The sequence below is a fragment of the Zingiber officinale genome, chromosome 4A, assembly GCF_018446385.1.
Source record: "Zingiber officinale cultivar Zhangliang chromosome 4A, Zo_v1.1, whole genome shotgun sequence".
Taxonomy (NCBI): domain Eukaryota; kingdom Viridiplantae; phylum Streptophyta; class Magnoliopsida; order Zingiberales; family Zingiberaceae; genus Zingiber; species Zingiber officinale.
The window spans coordinates 117,793,781-117,811,049 of record NC_055992.1 but is presented as its reverse complement, the minus strand read 5'-3'; the positions used below and the strand labels follow the sequence as shown (position 1 = coordinate 117,811,049).

Below are 17,269 nucleotides of genomic sequence, written 5' to 3'. Positions count from 1 at the left end.
GGCTCTAGTGGTCTCTTCAAAATCTATTGAACCAACTTGTTTTACGCAAGCAAACAAGGATCCAAATTGGCATAGTGCAATGACTACAGAATTTGATGCACTTCTTCGTAATGGAACATGGAGTCTAGTTCCGCGCACTTCCTCAATGAATGTTGTGGGCTCTAAATGGGTATTCCATCTTAAGTATCGAGCTGATGGTTCTCTTGAACGATACAAAGCTCGACTTGTAACCAAAGGTTTTAGTCAGCAACCAGGTATTGACTTCAATGACACCTTTAGTCCAGTCATCAAGATTACATTTGCCAGACTATTATTATTGATAGCTGTTAGTTCCAATTGGCTTGTACGCCAATTGGACATCTCAAATGCATCTCTCCATGGTCATCTTGAGGAAACTGTATTTATGGAGCAACCACCTGGGTTCATTCATCCACAATTTCCATCTCATGTTTGCCAACTTAAGAAATCCTTATGTGGTCTTCGACAAGCTTCTCGTGCATGGTTTCATCGACTATCCAATTGGTTACAAGCTCAAGGATTTTCTGGATCAAAGACTGACTCGTCTCTATTTCACAAATATAACGACGGGCCCATGATATTTTTTCTTATTTATATGGATGACATCCTGATAACTGGTAATGATCACAAGGGCATCATAACTTTATTAAGTCTTTTCAATCAAGAATTTCCTACCCGAGATTTGGGCATTGCTCATTTTTTTCTTGATATTGAGCTTATTCCACATAAGGATGGATATCTTCTCTTTCAGAGCAAATACATTACTGGACTTCTTCAAAGAGCCAAAATGGATGGAGCACGTCCGGTCTCTACACCAATTGCTATAAACAACTCTCCATCTTCATCCTCTCCTACTCTATCTGATCCACAGATTTATCGAAGCATTGTTGGAGCCTTACAATATGTCACTATCACACGTCCTGATATTACTTTTGCAATAAATCATGCTTGTCAATTCATGCATGCTCCAACTGAACAAAATTGGGATAATGTAAAAAAAATACTTCGCTATCTCGAAGGTACTATTCTACATGGTCTTCTTTTATATCGTCAATCGTCTCGAGATTTATATGCCTATAGTGATGCGGATTGGGCAAGTTCTCCTGAATATAGATGCTCTACTAGTGGATATGCAATATTTCTTCAACGAAATCTTATCTCATGGAATTCGAAAAAGCAACCTACGGTATCTCGTTCAAGTACTGAGGCAGAATATAAAGCTATAGCAAATACAACGTCAGAAATTATTTGGTTTGAATCACTTCTCTCTGAACTTCATCTTGCATCAAATATTGTACCAAAAATTTGGTGCGACAATATTGGAGCAACATATTTCACAGCAAATCCAATCTTTCATGCTCGTACAAAACATGTGGAGATTGATTTTCATTTTGTTCATGAACGTGTGGCAACTCAATAATTATCCGTCTCTTATATCTCTAGTGAGGATCAAATTGTTGATATCTTTACTAAGCCTTTATCCAGACAACGTTTCAACAAGTTAGTAAGCAAACTCAACGTCAAAGATCTCCCGTTAAGTTTGTCAGGGGGTAAAAGAGATAAAAGAGAATTACCAGAATTGACCGGATCAAATCATCAAATCAAATTAGTTTTAGGATTATTTTAATAATTCTGTTATAATTAGCATTTACAGTTCATTGGCAGCCAGATAGCTTCTGGGCAGACTGAGTTTCCCCGAGATGAAGCGGGTATATATACTTCCGAGGCAGATTATGCGTACCTCAGTCTCACCCGGTCTTGTATGAGCTACTTCAGGAGGCTCATCGCTCTCGATTTGTGATCCATTTCGGCGGTACCTGTATGTACCAAGATTTGAGGCGTTCTTATTGGTGGAACAGTATGAAGAAAGACATCGCGGAATTTGTAGCTAGATGTCTTGTCTGTCAGCAGGTGAAGGCTGAACATCAGAGACCTGCCGGTTTACTTCAGCAGATTCCTATTCCTCAGTGGAAATGAGAACACATTAGTATGGACTTTATGGTGGGTTTGCCGAGGTCACGACGAAGCCATGACGCGATTTGAGTAATCGTTGATCGATTAACAAAATCGATACACGTTTAGCGATCCGGAAGACTGATTCCCTGGATCGATTAGCAGATCTTTATTGTCGAGAGGTCATCAGATTACATGGTGTTCCTTTGAGTATCATTTCGGATAGAGACCCCCGGTTCACGTCTCGTTTCTGGCAGAATCTACAGTAGGCCTTGGGCACTCAGCTCCGGTTTAGTACAGCTTTCCATCCGCAGACAGATGGACAGTCAGAGCGGACCATTCAGACTCTAGAGGACTTGCTGAGATTGTGTGTATTGGATTTTGGAGGCAGTTGGGAGGACCATTTGCCATTGGTTGAGTTCGCCTACAACAACAGCTTTCATTCGGCTATCCAGATGGCACCGTTTTAAGCGTTGTATGGTAGGCCTTGTCGGACACCCACCCTCTGGGATGAGGTTGGGGAGGCCCAGCTATTGGGACCTCATAGAGCTCAATAGGAGGTAGAGTTGGTCCGTACTATCAGACGGAGGATGTCAGAGGTGCAAGACCGCCAGAAGAGTTATGCTGATAGGAGACGCAGACCCCTGGAGTTCTCTATTGGCGATCATGTTTTTCTGCGAGTTTCACTCACGAAAGGGGTGAAGAGATTTGGCCTCAGATGCAAGCTAGCTCCGCGATATGTTGGACCTTTCCAGATCTTGGAGAGGATTGGAGCGGTAGCTTACTATCTGGCACTACCACCGTCCCTGTCAGGTGTTCACGACATATTCCATGTATCTATGCTGAGGAGATACATACCCGACCCGGCACATGTGCTGACAGGTATCTCAGTTCCCGTTCAGCCTAACGTCACTTATGAGGAGGTTCCGGTACGGATTCTAGACCGAAAAGAGTGTCAGCTGCGGGACAAGACTATCCGACTAGTTGGTTAGCAGATTGAGGCACATACCAACCTCTTCTATTATTAGCTGGGTAGTGGATAGTATCTATATCTTCATATTGACCTAGCCAAGTAATATACCATTTTATCTTAGTTAATTTCATCAGTAAATATTGATTTACTCGTGTTAGATCGGTCAGTAGAAGACTGATTTAAGTTTGTCGACTTGGGTAGTCGTTGATCGATATACCTTTGTGATTGCGGAGGATTAACATACATTTGTTAGATTTAGATGGTCGATCACTGATTCATTGTTTTGGTTGGTCCAATCAGCAGGGATCGACTTACTCTATTTTATAAAAATGCTGATCTTTGGGTGATTCGTGCTTAGTTGGATATCTTGAGTATATTGGGTACATGACTTGTACTAACGGGGAGAAGACTGAATTAGCGGTATACCATTATCGGTTTGGTCAGTCTATAGAGGATCGATGTATCCTATTACATGTGGACTTTTATTTTTGACTGTATGTACCTAGTTGAATAACATAGAAGGTAGCATGGGGAATGCCAGGTTGATTGGATTAAATATGTTGATTCTGCATATCTATGTGGTGTGTACATATGATTATTATGTATTGTAGGAGTGTTATGATGGACGGTCTAATTGCATGTAGTGGTTGTATACTTTTCCAGTTATGATTGTTGTGGGTTTCTAGTAGATTATACCTGAGTGGTCTGTTTGGTTTATTGGAGGTATTTTGTCGATTAAATCTATGTTGTGAAATGTGCACATGTGCTTGAGTGTTTATTTGGAGGTATCTTATCGATTTAATCTGAGCTGTGATATGTGTAGATGTGTTCGGTGTAATATTCGAGGTATCTTGTTCATTATATTTGTTCTGTGTGTACACTCGTGTCGATTATGATTTGTTGAAAGTATTACGTTGATTATACTCTTGGCATAGGTGTATATATGTCATGTGAGTGTTGTTTGAGGTGTATTGTCGATTATACCTATGTTGATATATGCACACGGGTTCGGTATGCATTATTGGAGGTATCACGATGATTTATACCTATGTTGTGAGTATGTTTGGTGTGTACTAATTGGAGGATTATGTCGATCATACATATGTTATGTGTGCACGTGTGCCAGGTGTATGGTTGGTAGCATCATGATGATTCTAACTATGTTGAATGTAGAATGTTGAGTGTCTACATTATGTTATTGGTTGTATTACCATGTCAACTAATTCTCCTATTAGTGGGTGACCGACCCACTAGGATGATGATAAAGTTGACTATGGATTTGATTTGCTTACTAGGTTGTTATACCCTAGGCTACCCACAGTGATCTGTGGTAAAGAGATCTCGTACAGCCTCTAGCTGGATAGTTAGGTGCCTTGGGCACGGGCACTTATGGATTATATGGGGTGGAGCGCTGCCCCCACATATCTTGGATTGTTTGTGGTGGAGCGTTGCTTCCACATGTTATGTATCGTTTGTGGTGGAGCGTTGCTCCCACCTATTGCGAATTGTGTGTAGCGGAGCATTGCTCCCATATTTATTGTAGATACATATTTCGGATTATTTGTGGTGGAGCGTTGCTCCCACATATGGAGGATTTCTTGTGGTAGAGCGTTGCTCCCACACATGTGGTATTTCGTGTGATGGAGCGTTGCTCTCACACTGGAGGATCTATTCTTTAGTGATTTATATTGTTTGTGATTAGATTTCCGACTTATTATCGGGGATCTTATGATTAGGAATGTTTGTAGTACAGACATTATGAGTTCTTGGTCTTACCATATAGGCTTACAGTGCCTTAGATGTTTTCAGGGACTCGATGAATTTGATATTCCTAGGATGTTTGGATCGGTTTCCATTGTCTTTGTTGATGATGTTATGATCTATTACGGATCCAAGGTGAGTCTCGTACACCATCTTCGCATAGTTTTAGAGATGTTTCGACAGAAACGTCTATATGTGAAGATCAGTAGTGTATATTTTGGTTGTCTTCTGTAAGATGTTTGAGACATACGGTCACCAGTAGGGGTATACCGTGGATCCACAGGAGATAGAGGTTGTTACCGTTGGGAGTAGACAGAGTCTATAGAGGAGGCTCGCAACTTCCTTTGTTTGGCTCGATATTTCTGGAGACACGTTGAGGGTTTCTCTCGGATTGCTATGTCACTTACACGCCTTACCAGGAAAGGCGTGAAGTTCACATGGTCCTAGGATTGTGAGACCAGCTTCCAGGAGCTGAAGCAGAGACTAGTGTCGGCTCCGATTTTGGTTTTACCTTCTGGAGAGGACGGATTCGTGCTCTATACCGACGCATCTCTACAGGGTTTGGGCACTATTTTGATGCAGCACGGTAGGGTAGTCTCCTACTTCTCGACAGTTGAAGGAGCATGAGGAGAACTACCCAGTACATGACTTGTGGCTGACCGCCATTATTTTTGCCTTGAAGATTTCGGGGCATCACCTGTACGGTATTGCATTTGAGATTCTCACTGACCATAAGAGTCTCAAATATATTTTCACCCAAAAGGAACTTAATCTCCGACAGAGGAGATGGATGGAGTTCCTGAAGGATTATGATTGTACCATTAGCTATCACCCGGGAAAAGCTAATGTGGTTGCCGATGCACTTAGCCGGAAGTCCAGAGAGACTTTAGTTTGCCACCGAGTTGTGGTCACAGATTTGGTTCAGGGTTTTGCTGAGTTAGGCCTTCAGGAACAGGGACAAATAGAGCAAGGTATTCTGGTAACCATGGTTGCTCAGTTGTCGATCAGGACGAGGATCCGTGAGGCCCAGGCTGGTGATCAGCATTTACAGTCCATTGGTAGTCAGATAGCTTCCGGGCAGACTGAGTTTCCCCCAGATGAAGCGGGTATTATATACTTCAGAGGCAGATTTGCGTACCTCAGTCTCACCCGGTCTTGTATGAGCTACTTTAGGAGGCTCATCGCTCTCGATTTGCGATCCATTTCGGTGGTACGTGTATGTACCAAGATTTGAGGCATTCTTATTGGTGGAACAGTATGAAGAAAGACATCGCAGAATTTGTAGCTAGATGTCTTGTCTGTCAGCAGGTGAAGGCTGAACATCAGAGACCTGCCGGTTTACTTCAGCGGATTCCTATTCCTGAGTGGAAATGGGAACACATTACTATGGACTTTATGGTGGGTTTGCCGAGGTCACGACGAGGCCATGACGCGATTTGGGTAATCGTTGATCGATTAACCAAATCGATACACTTTTAGCGATTCGGAAGACTGATTCCCTGAATCGATTGACAGATCTTTATTGTCGAGAGGTTATCAGATTACATGGTGTTCCTTTGAGTTTCATTTCGGATAGAGACCCCCGGTTCACGTCTCGTTTCTGGCAGAATCTGCAGTAGGCCTTGGGCACTCAGCTCCGGTTTAGTACATCTTTCCATCCGCAGACAGATGGGTAGTCAGAACGGACCATTCAGACTCTAGAGGACTTGCTGAGATCGTGTGTATTGGATTTTGGAGACAGTTGGGAGGACCATTTGCCATTGGTAGAGTTCGCCTACAACAACAGCTTTCATTCGGCTATCCAGATGGCACCGTTTTAAGCGTTGTATGGTAAGCCTTGTCGGACACCCATCCTTTGGGATGAGGTTGGGGAGGCCCAGCTGTTGGGACCTCAAAGAGCTCAGCAGGAGGCAGAGTTGGTCCATACTGTCAGACGGAGGATGTCAGAGGTGCAGGACCGCCAGAAGAGTTATGCTGATAGGAGACGTAGACCCCTGGAGTTCTCTATTGGAGATCATGTTTTCTGGAGTTTCACTCACGAAAGGGGTGAAGAGATTTGACCTCAGATGCAAGCTAGCTCCGCGATATGTTGGACACTTCCAGCTAGCTCAGCTTACTGTCTGGCACTACCACCGTCCCTGTCAGGTGTTCACGACATATTCCATGTATCTATGCTGAGGAGATACATACCCGACACGACACATGTGCTGACAGGTATCTTAGTTCCCGTTCAGCCTAACGTCACTTATGAGGAGGTTCCGGTACGGATTCTAGACCGGAAAGAGTGTCAGCTGCGGGACAAGACTATCCGACTAGTTAAAGTCGGATGACAACATCATTTCGATGAGGAGACTACTTGGGAGCTCGAGGATATTATCCGAGCTCGATACCCCCATCTTTTCACTTGAGGTATGTGGATTAATTTACCGTTCAGCATTTATACTCTTTATTTGTTGCTAGTACTTGCTGATGGTAGATAATGAAATTTGGGGACCAAATTTTTATTAGTGGGGGAGAATGTAAAATACCGAAAAATGATGAATAATCATAAGGGAATTTTCAGAAATTTTTAGAAATTTTCTGGGAATTTTTCGGAGCTTGTATGTCGAATTTAAGGGGATAAATATTAAGCCACAGAAAGCCTGTTTGGAATACCCATTCAGTGGGAATTGATTGAGGAAGTCAACGTAGGGTTTAATAATTTAAACCTAAGTTATATATATATATATTAAACCGTTTCCCTTTCCCCTCTTTAATTCTCTCTGATTTCTTTGCTGACTCCACCTTTCTTTCCCCGCATTTTCTTTTTTCTCTTTGTCTCCTCCCCTTCTTCACCGAGCCAACCTTCTCTTCTCTTCCTTTTCATCGCCAAAGCCTCCGAGTTTTACTCTCTTCTCTTCCATCCTTGCCCAAGCGCCAGCGACACTCGAGCCACTGCCGATCGAACCTATCTCCCTCTGGAATCTCAGCCGACGCCGCTCTCCCATCTGCTTAGATCCGTCGACCACCAGTCGTCGGCAACGACGCCGACGAGCGCGACGAGTAGGGAGCAACGCTAAGTGCAGGTTTCCTCCCCTTCGCTGGAGACCAGGTCGATGACGCAGTCGACCCCTCGTTCAGCCGCCGTGCCCTAGCATCAGTTGCCGATTCTTATTTTTCTTACTCTCTGGTCGTGGGGATCTTGAGTAAGTACTCTTCCTAGTTTGTTATTTGGGGATCTAATCTCTAAGTGGTACTGATATGGGGTGATTATTGAGGAAACAGTGCTGCGGTTGGCTCCGATCAACATTATCGTAGACAGAAGATAGCTTCCTTCATCAGATCCTTGATCACCACCGTTAATTGGAGAGTAATCTGCAGATCTAGATTTGGGCAGGTAAAAAAGAATAGGGCAGCAGTAAACCTCCGTTGACAGCTGCGTATTACCATTAACCACCTTCGAATTGGGGTAAGGAATTGCATTCTATTTTGGTAACATTACCTAAGTAGATCCTTCTGTTCAATTTAAGTAATTATAAGTAGTTGAGGTAAGGTGTGGATAATTAAATGGAATTAAAACATAGTTTCCTAATTGGATTAGGATTTAGTTTAGCTATTGTGTTTTTTAGCTAAACTGCATAATTTATTACAGGTTTCGGATTCGGGACGAGCACATCGACATGGAGGTTGATTAGCTCGATTTACATTGGAGGCGGGTATTTTGACTTTATGTCATTTGATATGCATAGTAATGTCTTTAACAAATAGCAACGATTGTGTTTTCTTATTTGCTTCGGTTGATCACTACCCGATTCTGTTATATGCTTGTTTGTTTATTTATTATGCACATCATATTAGTCCTTATCTGATTATACATGCTTATAGGGGTAGTGACACAATCATGTTATATATTATGTTCAAGACCTAGTGTTTTTGATACCTTATCTGATCTGTATACCTTTGATTTGATTCATTGTCCTATGGTACACATTTTATATTTATATATGGATGTTGCTATGCTGTTCAGGATATTGTCATGTTTATTGTCATGCATCATCTCGCATGATTCATGCTGTGTGATAGTTTGCTCCATTTTTGTCGAGCACATCGCCAGTTACATGTATCTGTACACACCACCACTCATGGGTTAGTGGTATATTAGACAGGTGTGGTAGTTCTGCTGTTTGGCTCCGTTAGTGCAGTGACTCGGTAGTGGTAGCCGTGACAGTTACCTTCTGTTTGGCTCATTGGTTTAGTGTAGCGTGGTGGTGGCGGTTGGACTCTGTTTGGCTCCGTTGGTCGCTCATGGATAGTGTGACACTAATCAAATGATTCCTCCCGGGCTCTAACTAAGACATTGAGCTCCCCCATTTATGATTTAGGGTAGGAGGATAGGTGTACTCCGACAGCATCCCGTCCACTCGGTCACTCATCAGGAGCAGTGACGTCAGAGTGTATGGTTGTCACAGCCCTGCCCACTCGGTCTCACCATTGTGTGTGAGATGGCTGACTGGCGTCAGGGGTGACCATGGCATTTGTATCATATGCATGATGAATTTATTGCTTGTGTTTGCTGCATTTACTTGCTGCATTTATATGGATGCATATGATTGACATGCATACAGGATTTATGACACTCTCGGTCTGACGACCCTGTTGTACTTATACCCTGGTCTTGGTTAGTACAGTTTTCTCCTGCTTATTTCAGTTTCATTTACCCTTCTTGTATTAGGGGACTGTACGCATGATTAGTGCTGATTGTTATTTACTTTATTATGCATATCAGTTGTTACCCGCTGAGTGTTGGACTCACCCCCCGTGGACACTATTTCCAAGTACCAGGTTGTTTACGGAGTCGCTTGGAGCATCCTATCTGCCGGTCCCCACATCACATTAGAAGACCTGTCTCCGCTTTTATTTGTTTGTGTTTTGGTATATGAAATTTCTGTATTTCGATTTGTATTCCAATTATGTTTCTGGAGTGTTATTTTGTTGTGTAGTGTAAGCCTAGCCGGCTAGCAGTCTTTTATTTTAGTTTGTATGTGTCCGTTGTATTTCCGCTGTGTTTGATTTTGGTACAGCCGAGTGGGCTGTTAGTTTTTCATATAACTGCGTGGTGATGTTTTTATTGTATCAGCCGAGTAAGCTGCATATAAACTACGTGGTTGTGTGTTTATTCCAGTCGTCTGTGGCTAAGGTATATTGTGCATGTAGAAATGATTCAGATTGTCAACCGTACAGGGGAGGTGCTGCTGAAATTTCTTTGGACAGGGACTCTCCTAAGGCGTGACAAATATTGGTGGAGAACCAATAAATCTACTTGATGATTTGTCTAAATGTCCACTTGGATCTGAGTTACAGTACTTAGTAATGAGTGACAATACGTTCACTAGGTCAATCCCATCCAGTCTCGGGCAATTAACTCAACTGGAATTCCTGAATATGTCATTTAATTCATTACAGGGCAACAAGACAGATGATCACTTCTCCCAGCTCGCCATCTTAACGTGCTTGGATGTATCTTATAATTCCTTGAATTTGATTTTATCAGATGATTGGCTTCTCCTTTTCATGCTGAGTTTATTGTTATGAGCTATTGTCATTTGGGAACTAGATTTCCCTCCTGGATTCAAATGCAAACAACTTTATTGGAACACGATTTATCCGGAGTTAGACTTTATGGAAATATTCCAACTTGGTTCTCAGATTTCATTTTCAATAATTCAGATATTTATCTCGATGTAAGCGCAAACAATTTGAATGGTCAGATACCTATCATGGATCTATCAAATAACTTCTTTGAAGGAATAATTCCATTGAATTATAGAAATCCGGAAGCTATTCACACATTATTGCTGTCTAATAACCATATCAATGGTTGTTTGCCTGCCTTCTTTTGCAATTTCACCATGTTAAGAGTACTACACCTATCCAACAATTATTTGTTGGATGAGGTTGCAAATTGTAATGGCTCATATTCAATTGGTTTGTACTCCCTACACATGAATAATAACAATTTGTGATGACCACTTCCTTCTGTCTTAAGAAATTAACTCTTGATCTTGGTGGGAATAAATTTTCTGGTAAAATACCAAATTAGGTGGGAAGGAGTTTCCTGTTATTAATGTTTCTTCATTTGAGCTCAAATTCATTCGATCATGCTATTCCTGCAAGTATAGGAAATCTTACTTCTTTCCAAGTTTTGGATCTTTCGTTCAACAATCTTATTGGCAGTATACCTTCCTTTATCTCAAATTTCAATTCTATGGTTGTGAAGCAAAACTATACTGATCTATTGTATGTTAAGAGCCAACATAATCTTTTGTATGGTTGTTACAACAATCGGTTATTTCTAGGTGAGTGTCGTCACATGGTAAATAACTTCAAGGATAACATTATAATAACTGCAAAAGGGTCAACCAATGAATACACTAATGCTCTTAATGCAGTGGTAAGCATAGACTTATCAAACAATGACCTTTTTGGTGAGATTTCAAAAGAGATCATGAAGCTGCATGGATTGTACTTGATGTGCGTAGATTGTATATACTTGTTTAGCATGTTTTGACGCACATTCACATATTTTACGCATGCTTTATCTATGCATTTTCGTACTTCCAGTTTTGCTTTTAGCATATTTACTCTTTTTGTTCGGAGATATGTTTTTGTGCATTTTCTGTACGCAGGAGTCATATTTAGAGGAGAATTTATGATCGAGACCAAATCTGCAACTTAACGAAAGAAGGAAGACACCGTCTTAGAGTGCCACACAGCCATGTTTGGGAGAGTGACCTAGGCTGTGTGGTGATGCTCACCCATGCAGCAACGACAGAGCAGGGCAATGTCCAGGTCGTGTGGTGATGATCACCCGTGTAGATGTTGCAGAGAGGGAGATGGTCATGGTCATGTGTATATCACACGACCGTGCCAATTTGTAAGCCTTCCAGAGCCAAAGAAGTACACGGCCGTGTAAATCTACACGGCCGTGCAATCTTTCCAGAAGCCAAAAGAGCCTTGGCCGTGTCCTAGACACGGCCGTGCATGAGCTCCAGAGCCGGAGGTAGCACAGGTCGTGTAGATCTACATGGTCGTGCAAGGAGGGCAATGGCAGAGCATGTCACGGTTGTGTGCGCCACACGGCTATGTGAGATGGGCAGCAAGGAGAATGGTTTAGGTCGTATCTCACACACGGGCAGGTCTCGGGGTCGTGTGCGCCCAAATTCTTTGACCTATATAAGGGTTTCTTCCACCATTTGAAGGGGAGTTCTCCCTTCTGGGGAGAGGATGAGATTTGGGGTGATTCCTCACCTTCTTGGAGGGATTTTCCGGCGATCTAAGGGCGAATCTTCAACGAATCGACTCCGGGAACGAGGATTGGATCCGAAAACGGTTCTTCATCGTAGATAAGCTTTTCTTCCCTTTATCTTCTTGGGTTTTGGGATCAAGATGCTTGTAAACTTCTTGTCTTTAGATTTCTTTGTTCTAGGATAGAGGGAGTATTTGCAATGTGATTTGATGTAAACTCTTGTGGATTTGTCAATTTCCTATTTCTATGATATTGTCCCGTTTTGTATCTATTTGTCTTGTGTGGATGGATGTGATTGATCTTAATTACCATTCTTGATTGAATGTTTGAGTGTCTTGTGGATCTTGTAGAGGTAATTCCTCATTCAATTTTTCGAGAGACGTACATGACAGACATGCCCGTGTAAGGACGATTGAGGGATAATTTTGAGGCTGAAATAAGGTCATTCAAGTGGGTAGGATAGTTGTATGCGTTAATCTTTTATATCTTGATTTGGTTGAGAAGTAATGAATTTCTATGTTGATTTTCCGAGGAATGCATGTGACAGGCAAGCCCGTGTAAGGACATCATAGGAATCATTCCTAATTGATCATATTTAGATATAGATTTTAGTCCTAAGCCGGTTGTCTATTGCAAGAGAGAACCGACAACCTTCTACAAATGATGGACAGTTGAGGAATAAGATTTGGTAGATCATTTACATTGAATGACATTACAAAGAAACCAAAACTCCTAGAACATCCTTTTATCATAGTCCTTATCTCTATTTTTATACTTTACTTTTCATAGTTGCACTTAGTTGTTATAATCAATTGATTAGTTGTTTAGGTAATTCACGTTGAGATATCTTTAGTGGTTATATCCAGTCCTTGTGGATACGATATCTTTCTTTATTACTGACGACGTATTCGTACACTTGCGGATCGTTAACAAGTTTTTGGCGTCGTTGCCAGGGACTGCGCTATAACATTAGAGATTATCAATTGAGTTAGACTAAACATAACTTTTCTTTTCATTAGCATAATTGTAACTAATCTTTAGAATTCTGTTTTCATAGTTTTTGCATATCTTTCTACTTCTTGACAATTCATTTTGTTGCAATTCTAATTCTAATTCTAATTCTGCATTCTTGATTTCTAGCATTCTAGTCTAGCTTTTCTCTATTTTTCCTTTGATCTAACTTTTATTTTTCTTTCTTCTTTTCTTTTGAACAAATATATCTTGCAATCTTGTTCTTGTGTACGCGAAGATCTAACTTTGCAGGAGAACTTCTTCCTCTAGACATAGAAATAGACAGAACATTTCATAGAAGAAGAACTTCACAAAGACATCAAGAAGAACAAGAACATTCTAGCATGGCGAATAGACCATTAAAGGATTATATAGCACCTTATGCTAGGTTTCGATCTAGCATTTCAAGACCTTCTGTTGAAGCAAATAATTTTGAGATCAAACCGGATATTATTTCTATGGTGCAGCAGAATCAGTTTGGTGGAGGACCGCATGAGGACCCAAATTAACACTTGGAGGTCTTCTATGAGATATGCGAAACAATGAAAATGAATGGTGTTCCTTCTGAAGCAGTGCGTTTATTATTATTTGAGTTTTCTTTAAGAGACGGAGCTAAGCAATGCTAAACTCTTTAGCTCCAAATAGCAGCAACACATGGGAACAATGCGAGCAACAATTTCTGGATAAATTCTATCCACCTAGTTTCAATAAGTCGACTCAGAATCTTTATTTGAAGCTTGGGATAGATATAATAATATGCTCAGACAATGCCCACATCATGGTTTGGATAGGTGGTTAGTGTTGCACACATTCTATAATGGCATTAATTATCATACTAAGGTGTCCCTAGATTCAGCTGCTGGAGGGGCACTCATGAATAAAAGCCTAGATGAAGCTGAGGAAATAATTGAAAGTGTAGCACAAAATCATCATCAATGGGCAAATGAGAGAAGTGGTGGCTATTCTTGTGTAAACCCAACAAAAGCATCAGGAAAGTTTGATGTTGATGCAGTCACTTTAATGGCTGCAAAACTGGACGCTCTTACAAAGAAATTAGAAAGCATCGGGACTAATTCAAATACGGTCAATGCCATTGTATGTACTTGTGAAGTATGTGGGAGTATTGATCACTCTAGTGACTCATGTCCTTTGGGAGCTTTCTCTGCACAAATCAATCAATTGAGACAATGTGATGCAATCATGGGTCTTAATCAGAGACAGAACAACCCGTACTCAAATACCTACAACCTCGGGTGGAAAAGTCATCCTAATTTTTCTTATAGAAATAATCAAGAGCAAGGATCATCTATGGGGGCAAGACCTAATTTTCAGTCCGGGCAGCAGAATTTTCAATAACAACAATCTTTTCAAGGCTTTCCAAAGTTTAGAATTGAAAATATATTTGAAGAAATTATCTCAAATCAGAATGAAATGAAGTAAGATATTTTGAAGCTTACTCAGAGAATGGATAATTCTGAAAAATATCAAAAGATTCAGGATAGTCAAATTTCCCAATTAGCTTCTTCATCTTCCAGAGCACCAGGACAACTTCCTGGAAAACCTGATGTTAATCCTATGGAGCACTGTAATTGAATTGAACTTAGGAGTGGACGGACCTTGGGAGATCCCCAAGTGACTGCTCAAAAAGGGATGAACTATGAAGAAGAGCTTTCTCCTTCAACACAAGAACCTAACCAGGTTCGAGAAGATGAGGAGAGTACCGCCAAGGTTGAAAAGACTCTTCCACTTTGCTCACAAAGTCAAGTAGTCCCTTTTCCTCAAAGACTTGTTATGCTTAAGAAGGATGAAGAGTTTGACAAATTCTTGGAGAAAGTTAAAGAGATATATGTTGAAGTTCCTCTCATTGATGCAATCTTACAAATGCCGAAGTTTGCCAAATTCTTGAAGGACATCATGTAAAGTAAAAAGAATAAGAGGAGACATAGAGACCATAACACTTACGGAGGAATGTAGTGCTCTTTTTGAAAGGAACATTTCCCCAAAGCTAAAGGATCCAGGAAGCTTTTATATTCTTTGCAATATAGGAGCTGAATTTATTGAGAAAGCTTTTTGTAATTTAGGGGCAAGTGTTAGCCTCATTCCTTATTCTATTTGTAATAAATTAAGTCTCAAAAACTTTAAACATACTACTTTGGCACTACAACTTGCTGATCATTCCTGTAGGTACTGTAAAATATCGAAAAAATAGCGAATAATAATAAAGAAATTTTTCGAAATTTTTGGAAATTTTTTGGGAATTTTTCGGAGCTCGTATGGACGAGTTAACGGGGGTAAAAAAAAGGGGTCCGAGAGAGATCCTGTTTAGGCTATCTCATCTAAGCAAGGAAAAGTTTAATTATTTTTATTCTTTCCATTTCTTTTCTTTCTCCCCTAATCGCCATTTTCTTTCCCTCACCGCCGAACCCGAGCCCTAACCGCTCGGGACAGTTTCTCCTCCTTCTCCCCTTATTCTACCGCGACGCCAAACCTTTTTTCCCTTTTCATCACCGAGCCCTTCTTCCAATCTCGCTGTTTTCTCTGCCTGAAGCTAGGTCGCCTACGGTGAGAGTCGTCTCTTCCTCTCTTCTAATCGGCGTGTCGATCACCAGCCACAGGAACCCCAGCGCCGGCCGCTGTCGCCTATGCCCTAGCACCGCCGGGTGTCGCACTTCAGCCCTAGTTCTCCGGCCGACTCCTCCTCCTCTTTGGGCTTGCGACACCGCCGATCCCTTGCCGCTGCCCTAGCGCTGACGCCTCATCCGAGCCTCCACTTGGCTGTGCCCTAGATCATCGCAGCGGAGAGTGTGGGTAGGCAAATGAAGTAGGTTGCTTGAACCCTATCCTTGCTCTTCTACCCTTTTTGCTTATCTCTCTTGTGCTTGGTCTCCTCCACAGAGAAGACATTGATTCGGAGCAAGAGATCGCTGGGTGCCGCTCCTCCTCAGCCAAGCGTCGGGTAATTTTCCCTCTGCCCTAGTTCAACACCACAACATTGTTCCGGCAGAGTAGGTTTGTGTTGTTGGTTGTCTTGGTTTCGGCAGCACCTCTTTGGTTGCGGATCAATAGCAGAGATCTGTGATTTAGGTAAGGGTTAGGGTAAGTGATTCATGTTGTTGATGAAATAGGATAATTGTGTTGTTGATCAACAATTTCACCTTGCTGCAGCCACTGGATCCGGCTATAATCTTCTCTAACATTGGGTAAGTACAGATTTAGATGAGTTTTTGTGTTGAATCTATGATAGATTATGTTATAATAAGTCCTAATTAGAAGGTGGAACGATTAGGTTTAATGAAGTTAACCCTAATTGATTAATTGGATTAGAATTTAGTTTGGCTAATTGTTGTATGATAGAATTAGCTAAACTAGACATTATGTTTTATACCACAGGACTTTGATGCGAGACGAGCATCTCGATGTCGGATTTGGACCTTTAATTTCTATTGGAGACGGGTACTTTGATTTTTTGTCTTTTGATATGCATAATAATGTTTTTAACATATAGCAATGATTATGTTTCTCATTTGTTTCGGTTGATCACTACCTGACCTGTTACATGCTTGCTTGTTTATTTATTTTGCACATCATGCTAGTGTTTACCTGATTATGCCTATTTATAGAGGTAGTGACACAACCATGCTATTTATCATGTTCAGGACCTAGGGTTTTTGATACTTTATCTGGTCTGTGTACTTTGATTTGATTCACTTCCCGATGATACACATTTTACATGTATATGGATTATTGCTATGCTACTCAGTATTTTGCCACACTACAAGAAAAAAGCTAATAGACAACGCTTTTAAAGCGTTGTCTTTTTGCCTGAAAAAGCGTTGTTAAAGGCACTATTGTAAAAAGTCTGCTCAACGACAACGCTTTTAAAACGTTGTCGTTTGTACCAAAGACAACGCTTTTGCAACGCTTTAAAAGCGCTGTTGTTTTATGCAGAGGCAACGTTTTACAACACTTTTAAAGCGTTGTTTTTGGTAGAAAAGACAACGCTTTTGCAACGCTTTAAAAGCGTAGTTATATTTTGTAAAGACAACACTATTACAATGCTTTAAAAGCGTTGTTGTTTTTTACAAAGACAACACTTCTTGCAACGCTTTAAAAGCGTTGTCGTTTTAAAGAAAAAAAAATTATTTAAAAATCATTATTTTTATATTTACGAAACTATTATTTTTCTTTTACCATGTCTAGATTTGAATTTTACATATAATCAACTCGGTTAATGATTTCAAACTCATAAAAATAATAGAAATCTGACA

The 17,269-nt window shown here is 40.9% G+C and overlaps 1 long non-coding RNA gene across 1 annotated transcript; it reads left to right on the top strand.

Annotated features, from left to right (window-relative positions):
* The first annotated feature begins 7,454 nt into the window (after positions 1-7,454).
* On the top strand, positions 7,455-8,428 carry LOC121973590. The gene is made up of 3 exons (XR_006109679.1): positions 7,455-7,890; positions 7,970-8,153; positions 8,337-8,428. It is a non-coding gene; the product is annotated as an uncharacterized LOC121973590 (long non-coding RNA).
* The last annotated feature ends 8,841 nt before the right edge of the window (positions 8,429-17,269 follow it).